Raw genomic sequence first — 24,266 nt, forward strand, 5'->3', positions numbered from 1 at the left:
AGGGGATGTTAAGGGGTCATGTGGACTAGCACATAGTAGCACCAAATCCACTTTACAACAGCGGGCACTGCCCTACTCCCATACCGGCCGCTGGTGCTACGTATGATGGGTAAGCATGGCAGGTAATTGCCCAGTGTAGAGCAGAGTAAAGATGGTTTGGCTGATGAAGTTATGGTGAGCGGTTATGCCCAGCTTACAGTGTGCTGTTGGGTGACATTGGCCTGCCTCCCGCAAGCTGTTTTGTCGCTTTGCCCTCAATGGTAGGCATTATGTAGATGCTATCCATTAAATGACGGCTGGGAAGTCTATCCGTTATTGCTGTACGCCATACTTTTCTGCAGTGGACTACCAACTGTGCCCTGGCACACCGTGCAAGCAATCAAAACACCCTCACCAGTTCCCAGGCTGCCTAGTGAAGTGTAGCCATAATTAGAGTTCAGGGGGCCCCAAAGGCTTCTGGGCCCAAGGGCCACTACTCACGCTGCATTATCTTTTTCCAGAAAAGATTAAAAACCTGGTTTTCCAGCTGAGTTCTCTGTCGCTCCTTCTCCCATATTTTCCAGGCCTATTTACCTCTCCCTTTCTTTTTTGTTTGGAAGAGTGGTCTCAGCGCAGGAACACATCAGTTGGTGAAACCAGGCGCTTTATAAGTGATATTATTATTATTTATCGATAGCGACACTCTTGCTGACCTGTAATGCGAGGGGGACTCCATTGTTCAAGTCTTCTACATTGCAGGCATTGGCCGTGGACAGTGAAACTGGAGGTGCGCTGCACAAGCATCGTCTGCACTGACCCTTTTACATTAGCAGACTTGAAGGAGGGGTGTCTGTGCACGTGCAGCAGGAGCAGTTTCCAACGCCACTGTAGTGGTTGCACAGAAGGGACCAGTGGAAATGTCAAATATGTTTGCAAGGAGGTTTATTAACAGGAAGTGTTCCCCTTTTTGCAGGTCAAAGTAAATACGTTATGTAACAGAAAAGGGTATCAAGTCTCACAATCACTGTTGTAACTGCCAACACAGAGTGGTCCGCGGTCCCTTTGTTCTCCACTCCAGGCCCTTGGTTCTCGTGGCGTCTGGGTGTATCCGGTAACTCCCTCGGTCCGTAGGTCAGGGAAAGCAAAAAAAAGAAATAAAAGACCAGGGGTTACTATTGTGTTTTCTTATACTGCCGTATGTGCCACCGTCACCAAAACTGCTCGGGTTGTGAGGGGGGGAACGTGAGGAAAGCCGGCGCGGTGGAAATTCAAAACAACACATGCATGCCCTAGTTCCCGGTGCCTCCCCACCACCCCCACCAAAACGACCCCCAGAAAGAAACTTGCCTTGAGCCACGACCCGTGTCCAGGGCCGTGGTGAAAGGACCCGGGGCGTGCTCCTTCCCCAGCGGGCCGCCGGGCTCGGTGGCACTGTATAACGCTCTTTCTTCGGTCTCCTTCCTCTCGGTCCTGCCGTCCTTGTCTTCTTTCACTGTGTTCTCCTCGCTCCTCGTCTCTCTCTGCGCTTTCTACTCCTCCGGTGTCGCCGACCTCAGCTCCTTCCTTCCCCCCCTTTTAGCATCCCTCCTTGATGACATCAGGGTTTCCTTCCCGATTTTCCCAGCTGCAGCTAGACTGCTAACCTCTTCCGGTTCAGCTGGTGAGTTGGCGCTGTCTGCTGGGTGCTTCCGGTCTTTTCCACCTCCGTCCCTCTCACACATCTTCCCCCTCAGGAATGGACGTTGTTGCCATTCAGAGGAGGGGTGTCACGACAGATAATCGGCGCATATCTGTTTTGCACCTGGCATGTGGATGGTCTGGAACGAAAAAGGTTGTAGGGCTAAGAACCAACGTAGTATACGTGGGTTGGTGTCTTTGTTGTTCGCCAGCCAAGTGAGATGGGCATGATCGGTGAGTACAAGGAAGGTACGCCCTAACAGATAGTATTGTAGGGCTTCTATGGCCAATTTGATGGCTAAACACTCCTTCTCAATGGTGGAGTAGTGGGTCTCACGTGGAAAGAACTTTCTGCTAATGAAAAGGAGTGGTTTGAGGTCATGGATGAGGTCGGGTAGTCTAGGTCTCATTAAAACTACAAAGATAAGACGGGTGAGATGGGGGGCAGAGCAATTACACACTGTGCGGCTAAGCTTTGGAATAAACTGCCACTTCCTATGAAGCTTCAACCCAACCTTCAGCTTTTCAGGAAGAGTCTGAAAACTTGGCTGTTTACAGCCGCATAGTAATTCAATTATAGTGTACCCCTCCTGAACACACACCCCAGCGCCAAGACGCCACGGTAATCAAGCGATATATAAGCATACAAACATAAACATACCATACGTCTCTTAGACCTAGCCCAGAAGCATCAGTTTGCAAGACAAAAGTTTTGTTGAAATCGGGTCAATGTAGTACCGGAACCCTACAAATAGCGTCTTTCAAGGCAAGAAAAGTGTTCTCGTGTTCCGGAGTCCAGGAGGTTATGTGAGATGAATGTTTCTTCGTTAATATATCAGTAAGGGGGCTGGCCGATAAAACCTAGAAAGGAAATACCTCCCATCTGGTTTTAGGGGCAGGGATCGCCCTAATCACCTCTACTTTGTCTATCTGGGGTTTTATAAGCCCCTCTTGAATAGTATACCCCAGATACTGAATGGTGTCTGTTACTAGTAAGGACTTCTTTGGGTTTATAGTGAGTCCTGCTGTTTGAATGGCAGTGAATACAGAGTGTAAGTGGTGTAAATGGTCTTCCCAAGAGGAGCTACACATGACTATGTCATCAAGGTACGCAGCGGCATACCCATTGTGCGGCTGCAGAATCCTGTCCATCAAACGTTGAAATGTGGCAGGGGCCCCGTGTAAGCCAAAGGGATGCACCCTGAACTGGTAGAGACCAGAGGGTGTCGAAAAGGCGGTCTTCTCCTTGGCTTTGGGGGGACAAGGGTATCTGCCAATAACCCTTAGTTAAATCAAAGGGTCGACATATATTGGGCTTTTCTCAGTCGTTCAATTAACTCGTCTATGCGTGGCATGGGATGGGTGTCAAATTTGGTTATGGCATTCACTTGTCTGAAATCTATACAAAAACAAAGAGTGCTATCAGGTTTTGGAACGATCACCACCGGGGAGCACCAGTTGCTCTGTGAAGGTTCAATAATGTGAGATTATAGCATGGCCGTCACATCTCTCTCTACTGCTTCCCTTCGGGCTGCTGGGATTCGGTAAGGTTTTTGTCTTATTACTTTGCTTTCTAATGATACTATATCATGCTGTACCAGTGAGGTCAGACAAGACCAGACCCGGAAAGGGGTCGAACAAAGCCAATAGCTGCGCATGCTGCGTAGGTGATAGGATGTTTCCGGTGGGCACTGTCCACGACTCGGATTCCCGCGTGGTCAGCGGGGGTATATCAAGGGATCTTTCGGTGCTCACTAGACGTGCCGGTATCCCCGTGGTGTTGAATTTAAGTGGTTCTTCCCATTTCTTCAAACGGTTCACATGATATATTTGTGTGCCCCCTTCCCGCAAGGGTAAAGACATGTGGTACGTAACCGGGGTGATTTGTTTGTCAATGACGAAGGGACCCTGCCATTGGGATAACAATTTATTCTCGCTGGAGGGTAATAAAAGCAACACTTTATCCCCCGGTTGGAACTCCCTCAAACTACTGTTTCTGTCATAATATGTCTTTTGTTTGCTTTGAGCTTCTTCCATGTGTTCATGTCCTAAGCCCCATAGGTGGGTTACCGTGGTCTTAAGATCAGCTGCATATTTCAACAGGGGTTTTCCTTCCTCGTCTTACCCCTCCCATTGTTCTGCTGCCATATTAAGTGGAGACCGGGGTTTTCTTCCAAAAAGCAGTTCAAACGGAGAGAATCCCATGGAACTCTGTTCGTGCGATCTTATGGCAAAGAGAACGAGGGGTAGCTTGTGGTTCCAGTCTTTCCCTAATTCCGAGATGACCTTGCGGAGCATGGTCTTAATGGTTTAGTTATAACGCTCCACCAGGCCATTTGTTTGGGGGTGGTACACCGATGTGCGAATTCTATCAATCCCTAACACCGTGCATATCTGTGCCATAAGGCGGGACATGAACGGGGTTCCCTAATCTGTTAAGATCTCAGATGGGAACCCCACCCTTGAGAACAGTGAGATCATGGCCTGGGTTATGGTGGGAGTAGTCATACTTGTTAGAGGAAACGCCTTGGGATACCGACTTGCATAATCCACTATGACGAGGATGTATTTATGTCCTCTAGCTGAGGGGGACAAGGGTCCAACCAAGTCCATCCCCACCCTTTTGAAAGGTACATCAGTTATGGGTAAGGGGTAAAGAGGGGCTCTCTTCACACCACTCAGGTTTACGTGCTGACACCTCATGCATGCAGCACAATGTCTCGCCACGTGTCTATATACCCCTGGCCAGTAGAATATTTTCCAAGAGTTATTTCAAGATGTTTTGATTGCCATAGTGACCCCCCCTAGCTGATTGTGTGCTAGATGTAATACATGTGTGCAAAAGGAGGAGGGAACCAGTAGTTGCGTGGTAGTGTGTGTAGCCCCCTTCACAACTCTATATAACAGCCACCTTTTTACCTGAAAGTAGGGTCCTACCTGCGCCGGCTCTTGGTCTTGAACATGCTCCTAAGCATGTGAAAGAGTGTTGTCCTCCCTCTGGGCCATACGGAAACTAACTGGGTTTGCTTCATTTGTCTCTGCGAGAGAGAGAGAGTAAAAGCCAGGACAGGGGTGTTGTGTCCGTATGAAGTTCCATTTCTCCCTTCGTCTGTCTTGCCTGCTTTTTCTGTCCTTTATTTGTGTGGTTTCTATTTCGCTATTGCTAAAGGGCGCTTCTTTTAACCAGGTACTAGGGACCTCCTTGGTGTCGTCCAGATATTGTCTAAACCTTGGATGGTCTGTTCCTATAATGATGGCTTCGGGAAGGGATGGCATGACTCCCAATTTCTGTAGCTGGGGATCATTATCCACGTCTAACAAGACCTCGGCTACTGAGTATGATTTGGTGTCTCCATGTACACACGTAACTGTCACTTGATCTTTTTCTCGCATCTGGGGCCGGGGTATTAAGGACTCGTTTACCACTGTCACATGACACCCAGTGTCCAGGAGAGCCTGCTGTTTTTTTCCGTTTAGGAGGACCTCCTACGTATACTGTTGGTGTGCCCTCCCTGTCATGTATATCCGCCCTCTAGAGTAGCCTACTTCCATGAGTTCAGTGGTAGGGGCTCGATGAGGGCAATGCCTGGAAATATGTCTCCAACCCGCACAGTGATAACCAGTGCTTAATTTGTAAAATATGAAGTCAAGGTGCTCAAATGTTTGTCGGAGGCCACACCTACTTTTCTCCGGCTCCACCCACTTCCTCCACCAGCTCCACCCACTTAGTCTATTGGCTTCACCCACATCCCCAACTTGCACTTTTAAAAGTTGGATGTAATACCCGATCTGAATTTCAGTAAGGGAGCCTTCCTCATAAGCAAATGCAACAATAAACGTAATTTTACTGAAAGTAATGAACAATGAAATAGTGATGTCTGAGTTTTTCAAAACTGTTTCTGAAGCTCACTTGGATTATACCATAAAAAAGAATGCGTGGGGGCGTACTTGCCTGCATACGATTAAATATCTTCAGATTTGTGAGTTTGAAAGTTGCCTCTAATGGGTGTTCTATATTTAAAAAGAGTTGGAGAGGCTTGTCAGGCACACTGAGACTTGGCAATGCTTGATATGCTAGTACAACGTTTAAAAGCATGAGTGCATTTACTAAAGCTATGGGCAACAATTCTTCTCTAGTACAGTCTTTTAAAAAAGCAATATTTGATGGTAAAGGCAAGTGCAAAACCAGAGTAAGCCCAGGTTGTGCTCGGCTCTTGGGTTCTTATGCAAAGGTAGTACAAAATATACTGTTAGCACCCGTTTTTGCACTCCCTACAATAACCTGCAAGTACCTTTTGTTTCAAAATGATTTGCAAGGATTTTGACATTGTAAGAAAACCGAGATAAAGGTTTTCACGTTCTAACATGAACATGAGAATAAACTCATAGCTGTAGGTTGAGAAACAACTATCTGTCTAGGAATTTTTTGGGGCTATCCTTCCTCTGGGATGATGTATACAAACTGCAGATTAAAAATCTATTTTTCTTTTTTAAAGTGACATAATGCGTGCCAGTTTTTACAAAAACACGTTGCCATGCTTTCAATATAATGACTTGCAGAAAAAACGATCAGGCTGGTGGGAGGGCCACGCCATTTCCATCAACATCATCTTTCCCATCAAAAGGAAATATAAGTCAGTGCTTGATTACTCAAAATGCTGTCCCACTGTGGTGTCCTGAGAATGACAAGCATGTAATAAAAGAGAGAGGGAAATGCTTCGACGGAAAACGAAAAATATAAGGAACCATCAAAATGGAGCATGTAAGAGACAAAAGGGTATTAAGAAAGAGAGGAAAAAAACAAGAAGCAATAGAGAGCGAAAATAGAGTCAGAGGGGCAGGGAAAGAGAGGGAGGGGCAGAAGAAGTTAGTGAAAAAAGTGTGGGAGACAGAGAAAGACAAAGAGAGACAACTTTCCAACTGTAATTGCATTCAAGGTGTCTTCGTGTGGTGTTTTTCTAGAAGAGGGAGTGCCTGATGCAGAGCAGGAAATACCAGTACTTTATGACATTGTAATAGTATTTACCATTTGGCTTCAAATCACGTTAATAACAGGTATTACTTTAACATGAATATATTAACTTGTTAAACTGCAGGATCACAAAAGGCTGTGACACCCACCTGGCCTCAAAATGGTGCCCCTCCGGGTGCTGACATGTCTTTACACTTGCAATTCTCTAAGTTATCTTCTCAGATTGTACGACCTTCCCGCTGCTTTAGGAGTGGAGTCAAGTATGAAAAGAGACCTTACCAATAGGACTGGATGTGTTTTCACGTCGCTGCAAATGTCTTATGTTCATAAAATGGCTTCCTGCTCGGCTTGTAAAGAGAACGTTCTATTCACCATCCCGCTGCGAATTGATTATATTTAACAGTAAGGGCTGGTCAGTGGCTATGTAGACAATTAAAATCATTTCAAGACGTGGCAATCTGAAAACAAATCTGCACACGCTGCCTGCCGCACACAGAACTAAATAATACAGATTCCAGCCCTTGGCAGGGCCTTAAATTAACGCTCCTCAGCCCTAAATTAAGTTTACTCATACTACGGGAGCCTATGCAAAATGAAATCACACTTCTTCCACTGTGCCTGTTTGGGAACCAGGACAACAGGACTTACCCACGGACTCGCTGACCTCTCAAAGTACCAATCAAACCAACGTCAAGCCTATTTGGCCTTTTTGCCTTGATGCTGCTTAAAACCGTGCGTAGAATCTGCTATTTGCAGAGCTGCCAAGGTTTCAGATTGCCATGTGTGACATTTTCATAATTTTAGTGTAGTTATCAGTGACATTTCACCGACTGTAAGTGACACTTTTTCGCGAGCAAAATCAAGCAATGAAGACGAGGGAAACATATACATATATATATGTGTTTCCATTTGATGCCCTGCAATGAGGACGCACTCCAACGAAGGACGGTTAACAAAACCATTTATTTTAAGAACTGGCAGTTTCCTCCCGAACATTTCATCTGCCTGACGCGTTTCGGAGCTGCAAGCTCCTTATTCATAGGCCATTTACTGAGTCCACAGCAGTATCAGCTCCCAGCATACTCTGCATGATTTCCATATTTATGGGCTTCCGGTGTGCCCGCTCAGGTGAGTATTTTCTTCCGATGCATGCTGGAACATGTTGTTGATTTACGAGTGATTTCTATCCTCTAGTGGATTCCGTGCAACTTCAGTGTAATTTTCAAATGTTCATAGTTGCTTTAAACAACAGCCCTCCAGTGGGCCTCGGGAGATGAAACAAACAGTTTCCAATTAATTTGTCCTCTGTGCCGACCGGGTCAGAACAGTTCAGTGACCCTGCGGACCTGTATACAATTCTCCAGGCGGTGCGAATCCTCCACGGCTGGACCTGCCGTGTGTTTATGTTTCCGTTTGATGCCCTGCAATGAGGAAGCACTCCAACGAAGGACGGTTAACAAAACCATTTATTTTTGGAACTTATGTTTCCTCCCGAACATTTAATCTGCCTGACGCGTTTCGGAGCTACAAGCTCCTTATTCATAGCTAGGCCATTTACTGAGTCCACAGCAGTATCAGCTCCCAGCATACTCTGCATGATTTCCATATTTATGGGCTTCCTGGAGGGCGGTTGTTTAAAGCAACTATGAACATTTGAAAATTACACTGAAGTTGCATGGAATCCACTAGGGGATAGAAATCACTCGTAAATCAACAACATGTTCCAGCATGCATCGGAACAAAATACTCACCTGAGCGGGCACACCGGAAGCCCATAAATATGGAAATCATGCAGTCAATCACTCAATTTATATAGCGCGCTGCTCACCCGCAAGGGTATCAAGGCGCGGGGGGGGGGGGGTTCTGCTACTGCTCGAAAAGCCAGGTCTTGAGTTGCTTCCTGATGGAGAGATGGTCCTGGGTCAGCCGTAGGTGGATGGGGAGGGAGTTCCATGTCTTGGCTGCCAGGTAGGAGAAGGATCTTCCTCCGGCGGTGGCTCTGCGAATGCGTGGAACTGTGGCGAGGGCGAGGCTGGTCGATCGCAGCTGGCGGGTGGGCGTGTAGAAAGTGAGGCGGTTGTTGAGGTACTTGGCGCCCAGGTCGTGGAGAGCCTTGTGTGCGTGGGTGAGGAGTCTGAACGTGATCCTCTTGCTGACGGGGAGCCAGTGCAGGTCTCTCAGGTGGGCGGAGATGTGGTTGTGGCGGGGGATGTCCAGGACGAGTCGTGCGGAGGCGTTCTGTATGCGCTGCAGTCTTTTCTGTAGTTTGGCTGTGGTTCCCGCGTAGAGGGTGTTCCCGTAGTCCAGTCGGCTGGTGACGAGTGCCTGGGTGACCGTTTTCCTGGTTTTGGTGGGGATCCATCGAAAGATCTTTCGGAGCATGCGCAGGGTGTTGAAGCAGGATGACGAGACGGCGTTGACTTGTTTGGTCATCGAGAGGGAGGAGTCCAGGATGAAGCCCAGGTTTCGTGCGTGGTCCGTTGGCTTGGGGGTGGTGCCCAGGGTAGGGGGCCAGCAGGAGTCGTCCCAGGCGGAGGGGGATGATCCCAGGATGAGGACTTCCGTCTTGTCTGAGTTCAGTTTCAGGCGGCTGTTCTTCATCCACTCGGCGATGTCTTTCATTCCTTCGTGTAGGTTGGCTCTGGCGTTGGCGGGGTCGTTGGTGAGGGAGAGGATCAGCTGGGAATCGTCGGCGTAGGAAATGATGTTAAGGTTGTGTTGGCGTGCGATGGCCTCGAGGGGGGTTCATGTAGACGTTGAAGAGGGTGGGGCTGAGCGAGGATCCTTGGGGTACGCTGCAGGTGACTTCGGTGGCCGCTGAACGGGGGGAGGCGGACTCTCTGGGTTCTTCTGGCGAGGAACGAGATGATCCACTCCAGTGCCTTCTCTTTGATTCCGGTGTTGCTGAGGCGCTGTATTAGTGTGCGGTGGCAAACTGTGTCGAACGCTGCAGAGAGGTCCAGGAGGATGAGGGCAGCTGTTTCCCCATTGTCGAGCAGGGATCTGATGTCGTCGGTGGCTGCGATGAGGGCTGTGGTTGGCTCGGAAACCAGACTGTGAGGGGTCGAGGGATCCGTTCGTCTCGAGGAAGGCAGCGAGCTGTTTGTTGACGGTCTTCTCGATGACTTTGGCAGGAAAAGGGAGGAGCGAGATGGGGCGGAAGTTCTTGAGGTCGGTGGGGTCCGCTGTCGGTTTCTTCAGGAGGGCGCCGAGCTCGGCATACTTCCAGCTCTCCGGGAAGGTGGCGGTGGTGAAGGAGATGTTGATGATGTCCCGGAGTTGGGATCCGATGATGGCGTCGGCCTTGTTGAAGACGTGGTGGGGGCAGGGGTCGGTAGGGGATCCGGAGTGGATGGTGTTCATCGTGCGGGTGGTGTCTTCGGTGCTGACCGGGGTCCAGTTGCAGAGGGTGGTGGTGGGCGGCGTTGGTTCGGTGGTTGGGTGCGTGGTCTGTGCACCGAAGTTGTTGTGTATGTCAGCGATCTTGCGGTGGAAGAATGAGGTGAGTGAGTCGCAGAGGTCCTGCGAGGGTGTGATGTCGTTGTTTCCGGCGCTGGGGTTGGAGAGCTCTTTGACGATGCTGAAGAGTTCCTTGCTGTTGTGGGTGTTGTTGTCCAGTCGTTCTTTGAATGTTGTTCTTTTGGTGGTGCGGATCAGCTGGGGGCGTTCTTGAGGGCTGTCATGTTTTCTGTAGTTTGGTCGTGGTGCCAGGTTTTTTCGAGGGTGCGGCAGTTTTTCTTGGATGTTTTGAGTTCGTTGGTGAACCACGAGGCTTTCTTGCTGCCGGGTCTGCTGGGTGGGTTCTTCAGAGGAGCGAGGTCGTCGGCGCAGTTGGTGAGCCACTGTGTGAAGTTGCGGGCTGCTTCGTTGGGGTCCGTTGCGCTGGCGGGAGGGTTCTGGCTGAGGGAGGTGGTGAGCTGGTCGGCGGTGATCTTGCTCCAGTTCCTGCGGGGAGCCTGTTACGGGTGGTGGTGGGTCGTGGTTCTTCTGAAGTTGAAGTGGACGCAGCTGTGATCAGTCCAATGAAGTCTGGTGGAGTGGCTGAAGGAGATGTGCTTGCTGGAGGAGAAGACGGGGTCGAGCGTGTGGCCGGCGTAGTGGGTGGGGGTGTTCACCAGTTGCTTGAGTACGAGGTTGGCGAGGTTGTCCAGCAGGGTGTTGGTGTTGCTGTCATCGTTGTTCTCCAAGTGGAAGTTGAGGTCTCCTAGGAGGATGTAGTCAGAGGAGGTGAGGGCGTGCGGGTTGATGAAGTCTGCGATGGCTTCGCTGAATTGTGTGCGTGGTCCCGGGGGTCTGTAGATGAGAGTGCCTCTGAGGGTGGTCTTGGGGTCGGTGTGTATCAGTGAAGGTGCTCAGCGGCGGTGATGGTGTCGTCGGAGTTGGTCGTGATGCGGATGGTGTTCCTGTGGACGATGGTGATGCCTCCTCTGGTCTGGTTGACGCGATCCCTCTGGGTGATCTTGTATCCGTCCGGGATGGCTATGGAGATGTCGGGGGCTGAGGATGTGTTCATCCAGGTTTCCGTGAGGAAGGCGACGTCTGGTGATGTTGTGTCGAGCAGGTTCCAGAGTTCGACGGCGTGTCTGTGGACGGAGCGGGTGTTGAGCAGGATGCACTTGAGGTGGTTGTTGCTGGTGCCTGGCCTTTTAGGTGCGGTGCAGGTCCGGAGGCAGGTGAAGTTGCAGGCTTGGCAGGTGATGGGTCCGTGGGTGCGTTTCGGGGTGGCTTGGTAGCAGGCGGGGTTCCGGCCGGGTTTGAGCGTTTCGGGGTGGCTTGGCAGCAGGCGGGGTTCCGGCCGGGTTTGAGTATGCTGGGAGCTGATACTGCTGTGGACTCAGTAAATGGCCTATGAATAAGGAGCTTGCAGCTCCGAAAACGCGCCAGGCAGATGAAATGTTCGGGAGGAAACTGCCAGTTCTTAAAATAAATGGTTTTGTTAACCGTCCTTCGTTGGAGTGTGTCCTCATTGCAGGGCATCAAATGGAAACATATATATATATATATATTCACTGAAAAAACCATAGGTTTCAGGGGTGTTATAGTTAGCTGGACTTTTCACTTGTACAAAACCATTGAAATTCCCCCATTATAGTTAGTTCAGCTAACTATAACTCGCGCGCCCGCAATGCACTGCTGATGACGTCACATATTACATCACTCATGACATGGTCAGTGACATCACTCATGACATCACTGATGACATCTCAAATGACATCACTGATGACATCACTGATGACATCATCCTTGTGATAGAGTGGCAGACCTCCTCTCACCCTAATATAACCTTTGATACACACATTCAAAAATAGAGACTAAAATTTTCCAAACAATGGACATACCAATACCTGTGGCTGTTCTAAGTTGAGAGATTAAGTCCCCTTGAATCCTAAGGGTCCCTAGGGTCAAACTAGACCACTAGGTACCTCCAGTAAGCGCCACAGAGCTGCGTTGCAGAGAGGTGTAAAAAGGGGCTTGGCCTCAGAACACCTGTCTGCAGCGCAGCTCCCTGGCGCATACTGGAGATGCCTGTTGGGGGCGCATTTGCAGAGTGCTTCACGGAGGGGGCATGGCCTCCGGCACGATGCCAGTCTTTTATTTATTTTAATTTTTTAAGAAGGGGGGCTGTGTGGTTCCCCTTCTTATTCTAATTTATTGGCCCTGATGACCCCATCCCCCAGGGCCTGTCTCCTAATTATATTTTTTTGACCCCAATCCCCAGGGCCGGCCACTGTTTTTTATTATTTTCAAAAAATATATATTTATAGACACACCTAGGACATGCTGGACAAACCGTACGTACCTATCACCATGACGATTTGCGTGATATTCATTAAAAGGCGACTATGCATGCAATGAATCCACGTGGAATGTATTTACACCACTAGTGAAGCTCTGACAAGTCTGATGCCCTACCGTGCCTAATCCCGGTAGACACCCTTGTCGTTTATTTATACAAACATGGGTAGCTATTGACGGGCACATTTAATACACATGCACACCAAGCCATTCAAAGGGGATTCGACAAAAATTCGACCAAAACTATGCAAGAAACCCCCCTCACGGTTAATAAAACACACATCCACTGCCGGATGTGTAATACTTTTTATTTTACTCTCTGGAAAGGGGACGAACATCACTTGAGAGTCACAGCGCGCTCCTGACAGAGCCCAATGCTGTGTTACACCCACCATTGCCTGCCGAGTGCCACACACCTCTGTGTTGTATTCCACTAGCTAGTGCATATGCTATGACACTCTCTAGCCCATGTGCACTGTAACACCACTCCGTGAATATGTCATGCCACACTTGTCTTCGCACGGGTTATATTGCCCCATCTAACGTGCCTTCCTCGATGCCTATGTTATAACGCACAGTGCTATGCCATACATATTACAATCTGGGATCCAAATCTTTGTCACAGTGCATATGCAACGTTACACTCCCCAGCACATATTTTATATTACAACTTTAGAGACTAGTTAGGTTACACAACACTGCCCTGTGCATATTACACTCCAAGGCGCATATCGCATAGCACGCGCTAGTGCCTGTGCTATCTCGCGCTCTCCAATGAATCTGTCATTGCGCACAATGTATTGCAAAATATATTTCACGCCCGGTTCATCTTATATCACACTTTTTGGTGCATAGTTTATACCATACACTATATCTAGTTTTCATTTTCAATCGTGCTCTCAGGACTATGTTCTATATAACACTGTGTTCACCTACCCTTTTCACGGGCATTACATTTTGCGATAGGGGGTGGAGGGTCAGGGGTTGTTTCTGCCAAGTGAGCCCGGAGTCACAGTCACAAACGTCCTCTTCTTCCTGAATAAAAGTGAGATTATGCTGCATACTTGTTCATATTTTAAGTAGTTCGCACAGACACAATGTTTTAAAAACAATAAAGTTCCTAATACCCGCCTTCTCTGAACAGTTAGCTTGCTGCCCCATCCCCCTCCTCCCTATCCTCTGTTGTGTGAATCCATGGACTAGCCTCCTCCCTCCTGCCATGCATGGTCTGATGTGCTGCCACTGCCCTCAATTTAGTATGATGTACCAGTCCACTCCTCCTGCCCTACATTGCCCAATTCTATGCCCCGTCATTGACCTCCTGCTTAAACTCTGTGCTTAGCTTGCTGCCCCTATTCTCCTTCCCCCGCCCTCCGATGTCTTTGTGCATGCCCCTGCTCCATCCTTTTTGCCCACCATGTCCCATGCACCTGCCACTCCTATCTACTCTGAGTGTTCTGTTGAGCTGCCACTCCCCTCCCACCTGCCTAGCATTGTCAGATGACTGTAACCTGTCCCTGCCACCTCCACCCTGCCTGTCCACATGCCATGCCCCTATCCTCTTCCTCCTGTCCTACATGGTCCATTGTACTGCCACACCCTTCTGCCCTCCCTGGTCTGTTGTGCTGCAACTGCTCGTCCTGCCTGCCCCGTGTGGTCTGTTGTGAGGTCCCTTCCCCTGAACTTTGTTGTCTGTGCACAGGTCCTGACCCTCCCTTATATCCTCCATCGTCCTTTGTGCATGCCCCTGCACCCTCCTTCTTGCCCATCAGAGCCATTGTGCTGCCACTAACCCTCCCACTTGCCATGCATGGTCTTCTGTGCTGCCATGGCCCCTCCCACCTTCCCTGTGTGGTCAGTTAGCTGTCCTGACCCCCTCCCACCTTCCCTCCATGGTCTGTGTGTATGCCATCACAGTCTCACTGTTGCTCTTCATGGTGTGTCTTGCTTCTAGTGCCCATCCTGCCTGACCTCCATGGCTATCTTGCTGCTCCTGCCCTGCCCCCTTGCCCCCAGCCCTCTGTTTACATGTGCAGACCCCTACTCCCTCCCTCCTGGCTTGTCTGTTCCATTGTAATGCCCCTGATCCGTCCCTCCTGCCCTTTATGGTCTGTTATGCTGCAGCTTTCTCTCCTGTCTGTCCATTATGGTCAGCTAGCTACCATTGCCTCTTGCCCCTCTGTTCTCTGTTGTCCATGGTCCTGTCCCCTCCCTCTTGCTTTCTATGGATTGTTGTGCTGCACTCCCGTCCTGCATGCCCTGTGTGGTGTATTGTGCTGCTGCAAACCCTGATGCCTGCCCTGCAGGGTCAGTTTGGTGCACCTCTCCATATCCCTCCTGTCCTCTGTTATCCAAGTCCATGTCCCTATCCCATTTCCTTCCATGATCCAATGTACCATACTTGCGAACATTTTGAACTTGGTAAGAGGGAGATTTTGAAAAAAAACTGGGGTATTGATTTTTCCCTTTGAGTTACATTGAAAAAGAGGATATTGTAGACAGGAGACAGTCAAATAAAGCCCATTTGAGCTTAAAAACATTGGACGTTTCCTGGCTGAATCGGGTCTGTTGGCATGTATGGTTGTACTACCACTGCCTCTTCCTTCTGCCCACAATGGTCTATTACATTGCCCCAGCCTTGAAGGAGGATAGATTTTGTATCACAGGGGGCCCCTGGCCCGTTCTGTCCACACCTGAAGTATGAGACCCTTGTCCTTGCCCTGCCAGCCACATTTGTAGGCCGTATTAAATTGACCAGCGGGTCCTGTGTTGCTATATAATTATCCTGAGACATCCTTACCACTCAGCCAGCATAAAACCCCTGTGTGGGCCCTTCTGTTCAATGTGTAGGCCTCTTTGTTAAATTGACCATAGCTCTGCAATTTTAGTGTATAGCAGTCTGAAGGCAGGTCTGCGAGGCCTTCTGCTCCAAACTAGTAGCCCCCACCCTACCCGAGTGCTCCGTGCTCGGTATCAAAGTTCAACATCCCCCTGAAGCTGTCGACATACAGTAGGCTGCATCCTGGACTGGTACTTGCTTCCTGGGCAGGTTTCCCGCTTTTAAGGAAGTGGCAACCGCAGAGAGTCAAGTTAGGAGAACTGAGGAGATTTTATACATGAATATATTGAATTCCCGTACAATACCCATTATTTTCTGCTTGCTCTATGGAACTTACTATAAGCGATTGGCCTGAGAGACTGACCTTTTCACCCAGTCCATTGTCAGCATTAAGTGGGTAAATGACGAAATGTCTGGTAAAATCTGCAGACGAAGCTTTTGGGTAGCATACGTAGGTAGATGTAGCGTGCAAAGGAGCCCACAAAATGATATAAAAAGGGAGCACCCACAGATATCGATGGACTACCTCGCCGTCTGTATTCAGGTTAACAGGCTGTGCAGGTTTTCCCCAAGAGCTGGGAGCTCTTGTCTTCCTTTGCTTAAAATGTCTTGCTCTGCTTTGCTTGAAGTATCTTATTCTAATTTACCTATATGAAATGTCATGTTATGTTTAACCATTGTTCTCTTTACTTTTGCATTTAAAAGATTTAGTATTGTAATTGCAGGAATGCTTGCTCTAAGAGTAAACGTGAGTGTTCCTAGGTAACATTTTCCTTGGTGTAACTTGTTTCTCATGATGCATTTATAGATGTGTTTTCTCTCTCTCTCTGTCAGTACATTAATTGAGATACAGAGAATATCATGACAGCTGTGTGGTAAATAAAAATTCCTTTACCGGGACTGAATTTGATACAGAAACATTATAAAATAGCTCAGTAAAATGAGAGGCAGAATCCGTGATATTAGAGTTTCGGAATGGGCTTTATTCCAATAATCGATTATAATCGGATGCTTCAAGTTCCATCACCACGGGGGTTCAGGAAGTGAAGTACATACTTTATTGACAAGAAGTAACTTTTATAGTACATACATTATAATGAAGTGAATACAGTAGGCGTAACAATTGATAAGGAAATTGACGTTTGGTCTGCGTAACCGAAAATGGGTGTAATAATGAGTAAAAAGGAACATGATTGGTTATGATGTCATACATAGGTGGATCTATAAGATAATACTTGGCCTAAATGCGCGCGCAGCAGTATGACGTGTAATTGACGTGTAACTAGGGGGTGACGGGGATTTGACATTTAGCTCTATATGTGGAGACGAGAAGTCTGGGGGGTCAAGTCAACCTAATCCCAAATCATATCTAACATCCTATGTTTAAAGAACTATGTTATCCACAAAAGAAGGACTCTCGGACAGAATCTATTCTATACTGACTGTGCGTGCGTGTACAAGTGTCTAAGTGTCTACACTGAATGCGAGGGGGTAGGAATATTCCATGGTAACAGGGCTATGAATTACTTGCATGAGGACAGAGAAGTTGGGCCCTTTTTGCTTGGTAACTGGAAGAATGTTTACTTAAACTACTAGGCAGGAATGCATCGGCTGAGGGGGAGGCAGATAATTCGAAGGTGAAATACAGTTCTTGGCAGAGAATAGGCTGATGTCAGGCTTCGTGAGCTGCGCAGAGAATGAGACAAAGTTCATGGTCACAGATGCAGGCTCGGACTGGAGCTTTCAGAGGCAGAAGGCAAGAGGAGTTTTGATGACAGAATCAGGGCCTACTTGCCTGGACTGTAAAGTGGCATAAGTGAACCATATAAAGCCGGTGGCCTTTCATATTTAGGAATGGAATATCCGGCCTATTCATGGCGGATCTGACAGAGGACATGTTGACGGTGGACGCACATGTGTTTGCGTCTTCATAACTGGAACTGGAGGGAACATACATGTACTTGTGACATGCACATGGAACCGTTGGGGTCCAAGATAGGGGACATAACTGACCAGAAAAATCCATATTTCCACATTCCCTCCTTGTCCCCTACTTGCCCTTCAAGAGATATCAATCTTCATCAATCCATTGATCTGTTCATATAGCATCATTTGTTCTTCTTTCTTCTTCCGGGATCTTGAATGAAAATCTTGATGTGGAATGCACGATGTGGCACACAGACCACAAATCGCTGGTCCACATTGTAGACATAGACAGCAACTGAATAGTATGAGAAGGCCAATACCTAGGAAGGATAAAACTCTCCATCCCCAGGCTGATACCGCATTCCAAAACCAACTGGACCAAGTCCAAGTGCCTGGGTTCTGGTGTATCTGGCTTACAATCTTATGAAGGCGAGTGATGGCTTTATATACAGATGGCGAATTTTCTGGTATGAATACGCAGCAGCTTGATCCGATGACCCTACAAGCTCCGCCCCTATCAGCCAGGATGACGTCAAGGACAAGACGATTTTGAAGCACAACAATCCGCAGAGCAGACTGCTCTTCCGTTAAATTGCCTAAGGCGGAAATAGTCTCATTCACTACTGCTTCAAGGGTTCTAGTTAATCTACGTATCAGTTTACTATTAGTAACAGTACCTATATAGGGAAAGATGCCTTTATTAAAATCTACATACTTGTCCCATGCCGTCTCAGTGTAATCGACAATGGGGAGATCTCTCCGTTCTCTGTTGTGTACTAAATGAATATTTCTGTAATAATCAGGAGGAGCTAGGAAAACAGGTGGCAAAAGGAATGCAATGTAGCAGGTACCATCCCAATCTAGGGGTAGACGCATATATGTCGTCTGACCACATATAAAGTAGGAGTGGCGGGAAGCTCTAAATGAAGATTTTCCTTGATCACTGAATTCTACTATAGTAGTGCATTTACTATGGCCCATATGTATGGAACCAACCTTTCTTACACACAATTCACCCTTCGCTGGGAATACTGACATGGTGGGTAAGACTAGTTCAACCTCAGATACGACATTTAGAATCATGAGATTAGGTGTAAAATTTCCTAATCCATATACTTCATTTTCTAGATCAGTTCCTGTTCTTTTGGGGCGACCCTCCTTGTCAGGGTAACAGACCTTGAGTAAAGCTAGGTTCAGATTTCCCCATACCCAATGATCTTGGTAAACTGCTGTGTCTGAGTCTATGGAATTAATTAAACTAAACCATGCTCCACAGGAGCCATTATGTGTAAATGGATGTGGAAAGAAAGGCAGGACTCCTTCATAATTCTGATAGGGAGGGAGTCGGCCACACACCCAACAATTGGTGGCATTACTAGTCTGATGGGAATGATGTAACATACTAATGAAAGTGTTATTGCGCAGCGCAAGTCTATAAGACAATTCATGCGGAGGTAAATCACTAAAAGAATGTTCAGCAGCAACATTATAAACATGTCTAGAAATAGGGTAATATATGTGCAACAACATACTTGTAATAATTATTAAAAGACTCAATAAAAACAAAATTAATAATGTCACTATGCAGTGGCTACGCAGTGATTTACAATACGCCTGTCGTTTCAACATTTTTCGGGTATTTTCTCTACTCAGGTCCAAGGGATACATGTCAGAGACAATTCAACCGCTTCACCTTGGAGAGGACTTAAACAATCAAATTGCTCGACTTGGTGGGCCTAAGCTTTAGTTTGTAATTTTCAGATTTGTTCGGTTCAACAAAAGGGAGTTTTGTATCAGTCTGTGAGGGAGTGCAGGGCACAATGTCTATATCCGAGGATAGTCCATGAAATTTCTTGATGTGGCTTGAATGAATCCAGCCCTTGCGGCCCTCGATCTTCACGGCTGTTCTTGTGGTCAACAGGACCAACTTGGGTGCTTTCCACCTGGGCTCCAGCTGAGTCTTTCGGTCGAAATTCCTCACAAAGACAAGATTACCCGGAACAACGTCATGGGATTTCACCTCAGTGTTGTCGGGAAAGGCTGCAGCTACCTGTGAACGAGAAGATTGTAGTGCAGACATCAAGGAAGCCAAGTAATCTGTCAGCATATTACAGTCAATATCAGTTATTTTGCGTGGTATAGGCGTCCCCCACATATTCGGTGGTCTACCGAAGATCACCTCATACGGGGATAGCCCTGTTCGAGAATGTGCTACCATTCTCATGTAAAAGAGTGCAACTGGTAACGCTACTACCCAGTCGACACCTTTCTCTCTGCATATTTTGGACATTCTAATTTTCAGTATCTGGTTATGTCTTTCTACGAGACCTGCTGCCTCGGGATGTCGGACACAGTGGAATTTCCACTGATATCCTAACAGAAGTGAAACGTGTTTCATTAATTCGGATGAGAACGGCTGGCCGTTATCTGAGTAAACAGCACGTGGTAAACCGTATCGTGGGAAGAATTCTCGAACCAACTGTTTGGCAGTAGTCGGGGCAGTGTAATCTGAAACCGGGTATGCCTCCGTCCAACGGGACAGAGCGCAAACAACTACGAGAACATATTTGAATCCTCGACATCGTTCCATCTGGATATAATCCATCTGGAGGACTTCAAAAGGATGATTAGGAGTATGAAATCCACCCTGTTCTACGGGAACGCTTTTTCCTGGGTTGAACTGACAACAGATCATACAGGTACGGACCTTTTGTTTTGCTGCTGCTCGTAAATGTTTATTGAACCAAATGTGTTGAATGCTGTCTAGCATAGCTTTTTCTCCTAGATGTGCTGGACTATGTATAGTGTTAATTATAACTTGGACCATTGAATCAGGAAGGAACCATACAGACTTTTCCTTCATCATCCATCCTTGGTCCGTTTGGATCCCTCCTAATTCAGTCCATTTCTTTATTTCGTCTGGTGTAGCATGTGTCTGTATGTCAATTACGTCAAGAGTAGGATCTTTAACTGTCATACAATGTGTCGGTGTCGGGACTATTGTCTTTGTCATGTCGGGGGTTTGAGTTTGAGCAGTCAGTTTAGCTGTTCTGTCGGCTAGATCATTGCCTTGGGAAATGATATCAGTAACCTTCGTATGGGCTTTACATTTCATAATTGATATTTCAGTGGGTAGATGTATTGCATCTAATAATGCATGAATGAGGGGTCCGTGCTGAATGTGGGCACCGTGGGAAGTTAAATAACCTCTCTCTCGCCACAGCACGCCGAAGTCATGTACAACTCCGAATGCATAACGTGAGTCAGTGTATATGTTGACTTTTTTATTCATGGCTTGAATACAGGCTTGTGTCAGAGCGATAAGTTCTGCGGCTTGAGCTGACAAAGTATTTATACGATTAGTTTCAATGACTTCAGTATCTGTTGTGACTGCGTAGGCGGCTACTAACTCTCCTGTACTTGTTCTCATGCATGAACCATCTACATACAAGGTCAGGTCTGGATCTGACAATGGGACATCGGTTAAGTCTTGTCTGGGTTTTGTTGTTATTGTAATAACTTCAATACAGTCATGGGCTAGTGGGTCTGTTCCGACTACTGGTAAAAGTGTGGCAGGATTCAATGTGTTACAGCGTCTGATTTCTATATGTGGCTGAAACAATGTAAGCTCGTATCCTGTAAGTCGCGCTATAGTCAAGTGTTGTGTTTGCGTTCTATTTACAAGAACCTCTACTGCGTGTGGTACTTGAACTGTCAATGGATGTCCTAACACTATGGCATCGCTTTGTCTGATTGCTAAAGCTGTCGCTGCTACTGATTTCAGGCATGCAGGCAAAGCCTGAGCTACGGGATCTAATGTACTAGAAAAATAAGCACATGGTTTGTGTGCTCCTGCTTGTTCCTGTGTGAGTACTGACAAGGCAGTACCTTCGCGTTCTGTAACAAAGAGTGTAAACTGTTTTCTGTAACATGGCGTTGCTAAAACGGGTGCTTGACATAAAGCTTTCTTTAAGCTTTCAAAAGCTTGTGTGTGTTCCTGAGTCCAAGGGAGAACAGTCGGTGTGGCTGCCTCCTGTGTTGTCAATTGAATGAGTGGTTTTGCTAGAAATGCATACTGAGGGATCCACTGCCTACAATATGAAGTGAGGCCTATGAAAGCCCGCACCTCCTTTTGTGTCTTGGGTATTGACATGTTAGCTATTAACTGAATGCGGTCGGGTGTAAGCTGCCTTCCCTCCTTGTCCAGCGAGTGTCCAAGATAAACAACTCGCTGGACACAGAATTGCAACTTAGAAGGGGACACCTTGTGCCCCTTTTCGGCTAGAAATTGTAAAACTGTCAGTGATGCTTTTTCACATTTGAGTTCGCTTCGGGCGGTGATCAGCAGATCATCGACGTATTGAAGCAGAGCAGTGTTAACTGGCATGTGGATACTGTCAAGTTCTCGTTTCAGTGCTTGGCTATAGATGCTGGGGCTTTCTGTAAATCCTTGAGGTGCGCGGGTGAATTTAAAGCTACGCCCATTTAAACTAAATCCGAACAAATATTGGCTTTCCGGATCTATTGGGACGCTGAAAAAGGCATTTTTGAGATCAATTACAGTAAAGAATGTGGCTTCGGAATCAATAGCTGTCAATAATGACGAGATATCTGGGACCACAGGAAATTGTGGCACAATACATTTGTTTAACTCGCGCAGATCAATAACCAATCGATATACTGGCGGAGCTGTAGGATCTGTTCGTTTAAGAATCGGAATTATCGGTGAATTACATACATTGGAGTCTGTTTCTACAACTACTCCTTGGGCAATAAGCTCGTCAACGATTTGTAGTAAAGCCGTTACAGCATCTGGTGGTAGCTTGTATTGTCGCATTCGTGGTAGCACCACTCCTGCCTTTAGTGTGACTCGATATGGTGTAATATTCATGCAACCAACATCAGTAGGGCCTTGTGCCCATAGATGTGTAGGTAAAGTCTGCAGTCGGGGATCCATGTCTCTAGATACATAGTGACCTTTAAAATCACGTAAAAACAACCTTACTCCTTCCGGAGAACAACATATTATGGCTCCTAGGGCTTTCAACGTTTTTATTCCTAACAAGTTTTCTGGACATGATTTAGTAAGCAATAAATCTGTAGTTCGGGTCAGAGGTCCTATCGTAAGTGGAAGAGGCTGTGACACTTCATTAACAATAGGTTTTCCTGAAAAACCAAGGGAAATATTCTGAGAGCCTGAGAGGGGTGCCCCTGGAACTTCACTACGTTTTATAGTTGTTCGACTTGCCCCTATATCGAGTAAAAATTTTCTATCTTGACCTAATAATTCACTATGTACATAAGGTCCTTCTTGATCTACAGGAATCTCGATAAGGGGTAAGTCAACTTCCCTCTCTAGGCTAGTTCATGCGTAACGCTGATACTCGGGATATTCATACTGTGCGGTCTGATACATTTGTCGTGTTGTTGTCTGTGTGGCAGCAGCAGGCAACGGTGGTGCAGCTGGCACAAACTGTATTGGCTGTTGTGCGGCTGGCATGGCCTGGGCATGCTGCATAGCTCCTTGTTCATTCTGATCTTGTCTTAGTGGCCGTGATCTTTCTTGTGTTTTACCTATGGCGATATTATGTTTTAGCACTGGACAATCGTGTACGTAATGACCTGGCTTTTTACAATAATTGCATGTCCCTTTTACAGGTCCTGCTGAATCGGAATGTGTCATACCCTTTTTATGTCCTTCAGCTGGAACTGTCTGGGAAACTAGCATTTTCATTTTCGTGTCTTTCATGCGTCTGTGTTCATGTTCTTGTTCCTCTCTAATTCTATTGTGGTGGTACTGTAACATTTGTAACATTTGTGTTGGAGTGTTACCTTGCCAGGTACTCTCGAATTTTAATACTCTATTCTTTACTGGGGGCAGGGCATTTTCCACTAATTTTGTTACGAACAGATGCGGGTATGATTCGCTACTTGCTCTTATGCCACTATTTATACCAAAACATTTCTCGAATCGGGCATAGTAATCGCTAGTGTCTTCATCTTGCTTCTGTTTACAGGCTGAAATTGTACCCCAATCTTCCTTTTTCGTAGTTAATAAACGTGGCAGTACCTGTACTAGTAAACCTGGTAGTGCTTTAGTTTTGTCCCCAAGCCCCGAACCTGGACCTCGGGCCCTTTCTTCTGCTTCTAATGCTGACCATTCTATCTTTTGATCACCTACCTCCCACTCTTTTTCCTTGAGTTTCTCATAAATGCCAGCAGGCATCAACACCTTTAATATTGTCATGATGTCGGGGTAGGTATACTCTCCCATGAGTAACATGTCTTTAATTTCTCGGTGAAAACCCGCTGGGTCTTTGTCATGACTGGGTACCACTTTCTTCATTTCTAACAATTCTATTTTCGATATGGGCGTATATACAAATACGCGTTTAAACTGATTGTCCTCGCCTTTTATTGGGTGTACTTCTCGTAAGGGATTCTGTCTATCCAGGTGATACGTGGTTCTTTCCTTGACAGGCAATGAGACATGCTCTGAGCATACAAAAAGAATATACTGCTTTCTTGATACTAGAATTTCTTTAATTAATTTAGTACCTGGACCTCTCCATTTATTCATAAGCAATTCAGTCAATATGTCAGGTAAGGGACCAGGGTCCGAATGCTGACTCTGATATAGTATAATGAGTTGTTGAATCATATAAATCCCAGCTAACCTCTGCTCATCTGGGGTGAGATTCAAAAATGTGCGTACTACTGTCTCATCACTATATTTTCCGGGACTGTCCACCCAATGGACAGCTGCCCTTGCTAAATCTTGTTCATCCATAGAATCGAGAAAATGATAACCCCTTCGTTCTCGGAGTAGTTTGTCGGCGGTTTGGAACGAATGCTCGTTAGACCTTATGTTAATTATAGGTATTTGGAAATTCCTGTCATTATCTGGACATATTGGACGTATTGAGTCAGTATGACATCTAGTCTGATCCCTATTACAAGATCTTCCTCTACCTACATAGGCTATGGTGTCCGACTGTCCTGCGGGCAGTCCTGACCCTTCTTCCTCGCTTTGTTCGAACTCGTCTGTCTCTAATCTCTCCTCGTGTAGGCGTTCTA

This window comes from Triturus cristatus, chromosome 7 (assembly GCF_964204655.1).
Source record: "Triturus cristatus chromosome 7, aTriCri1.1, whole genome shotgun sequence".
Classification (NCBI taxonomy): Eukaryota; Metazoa; Chordata; class Amphibia; order Caudata; family Salamandridae; genus Triturus; species Triturus cristatus.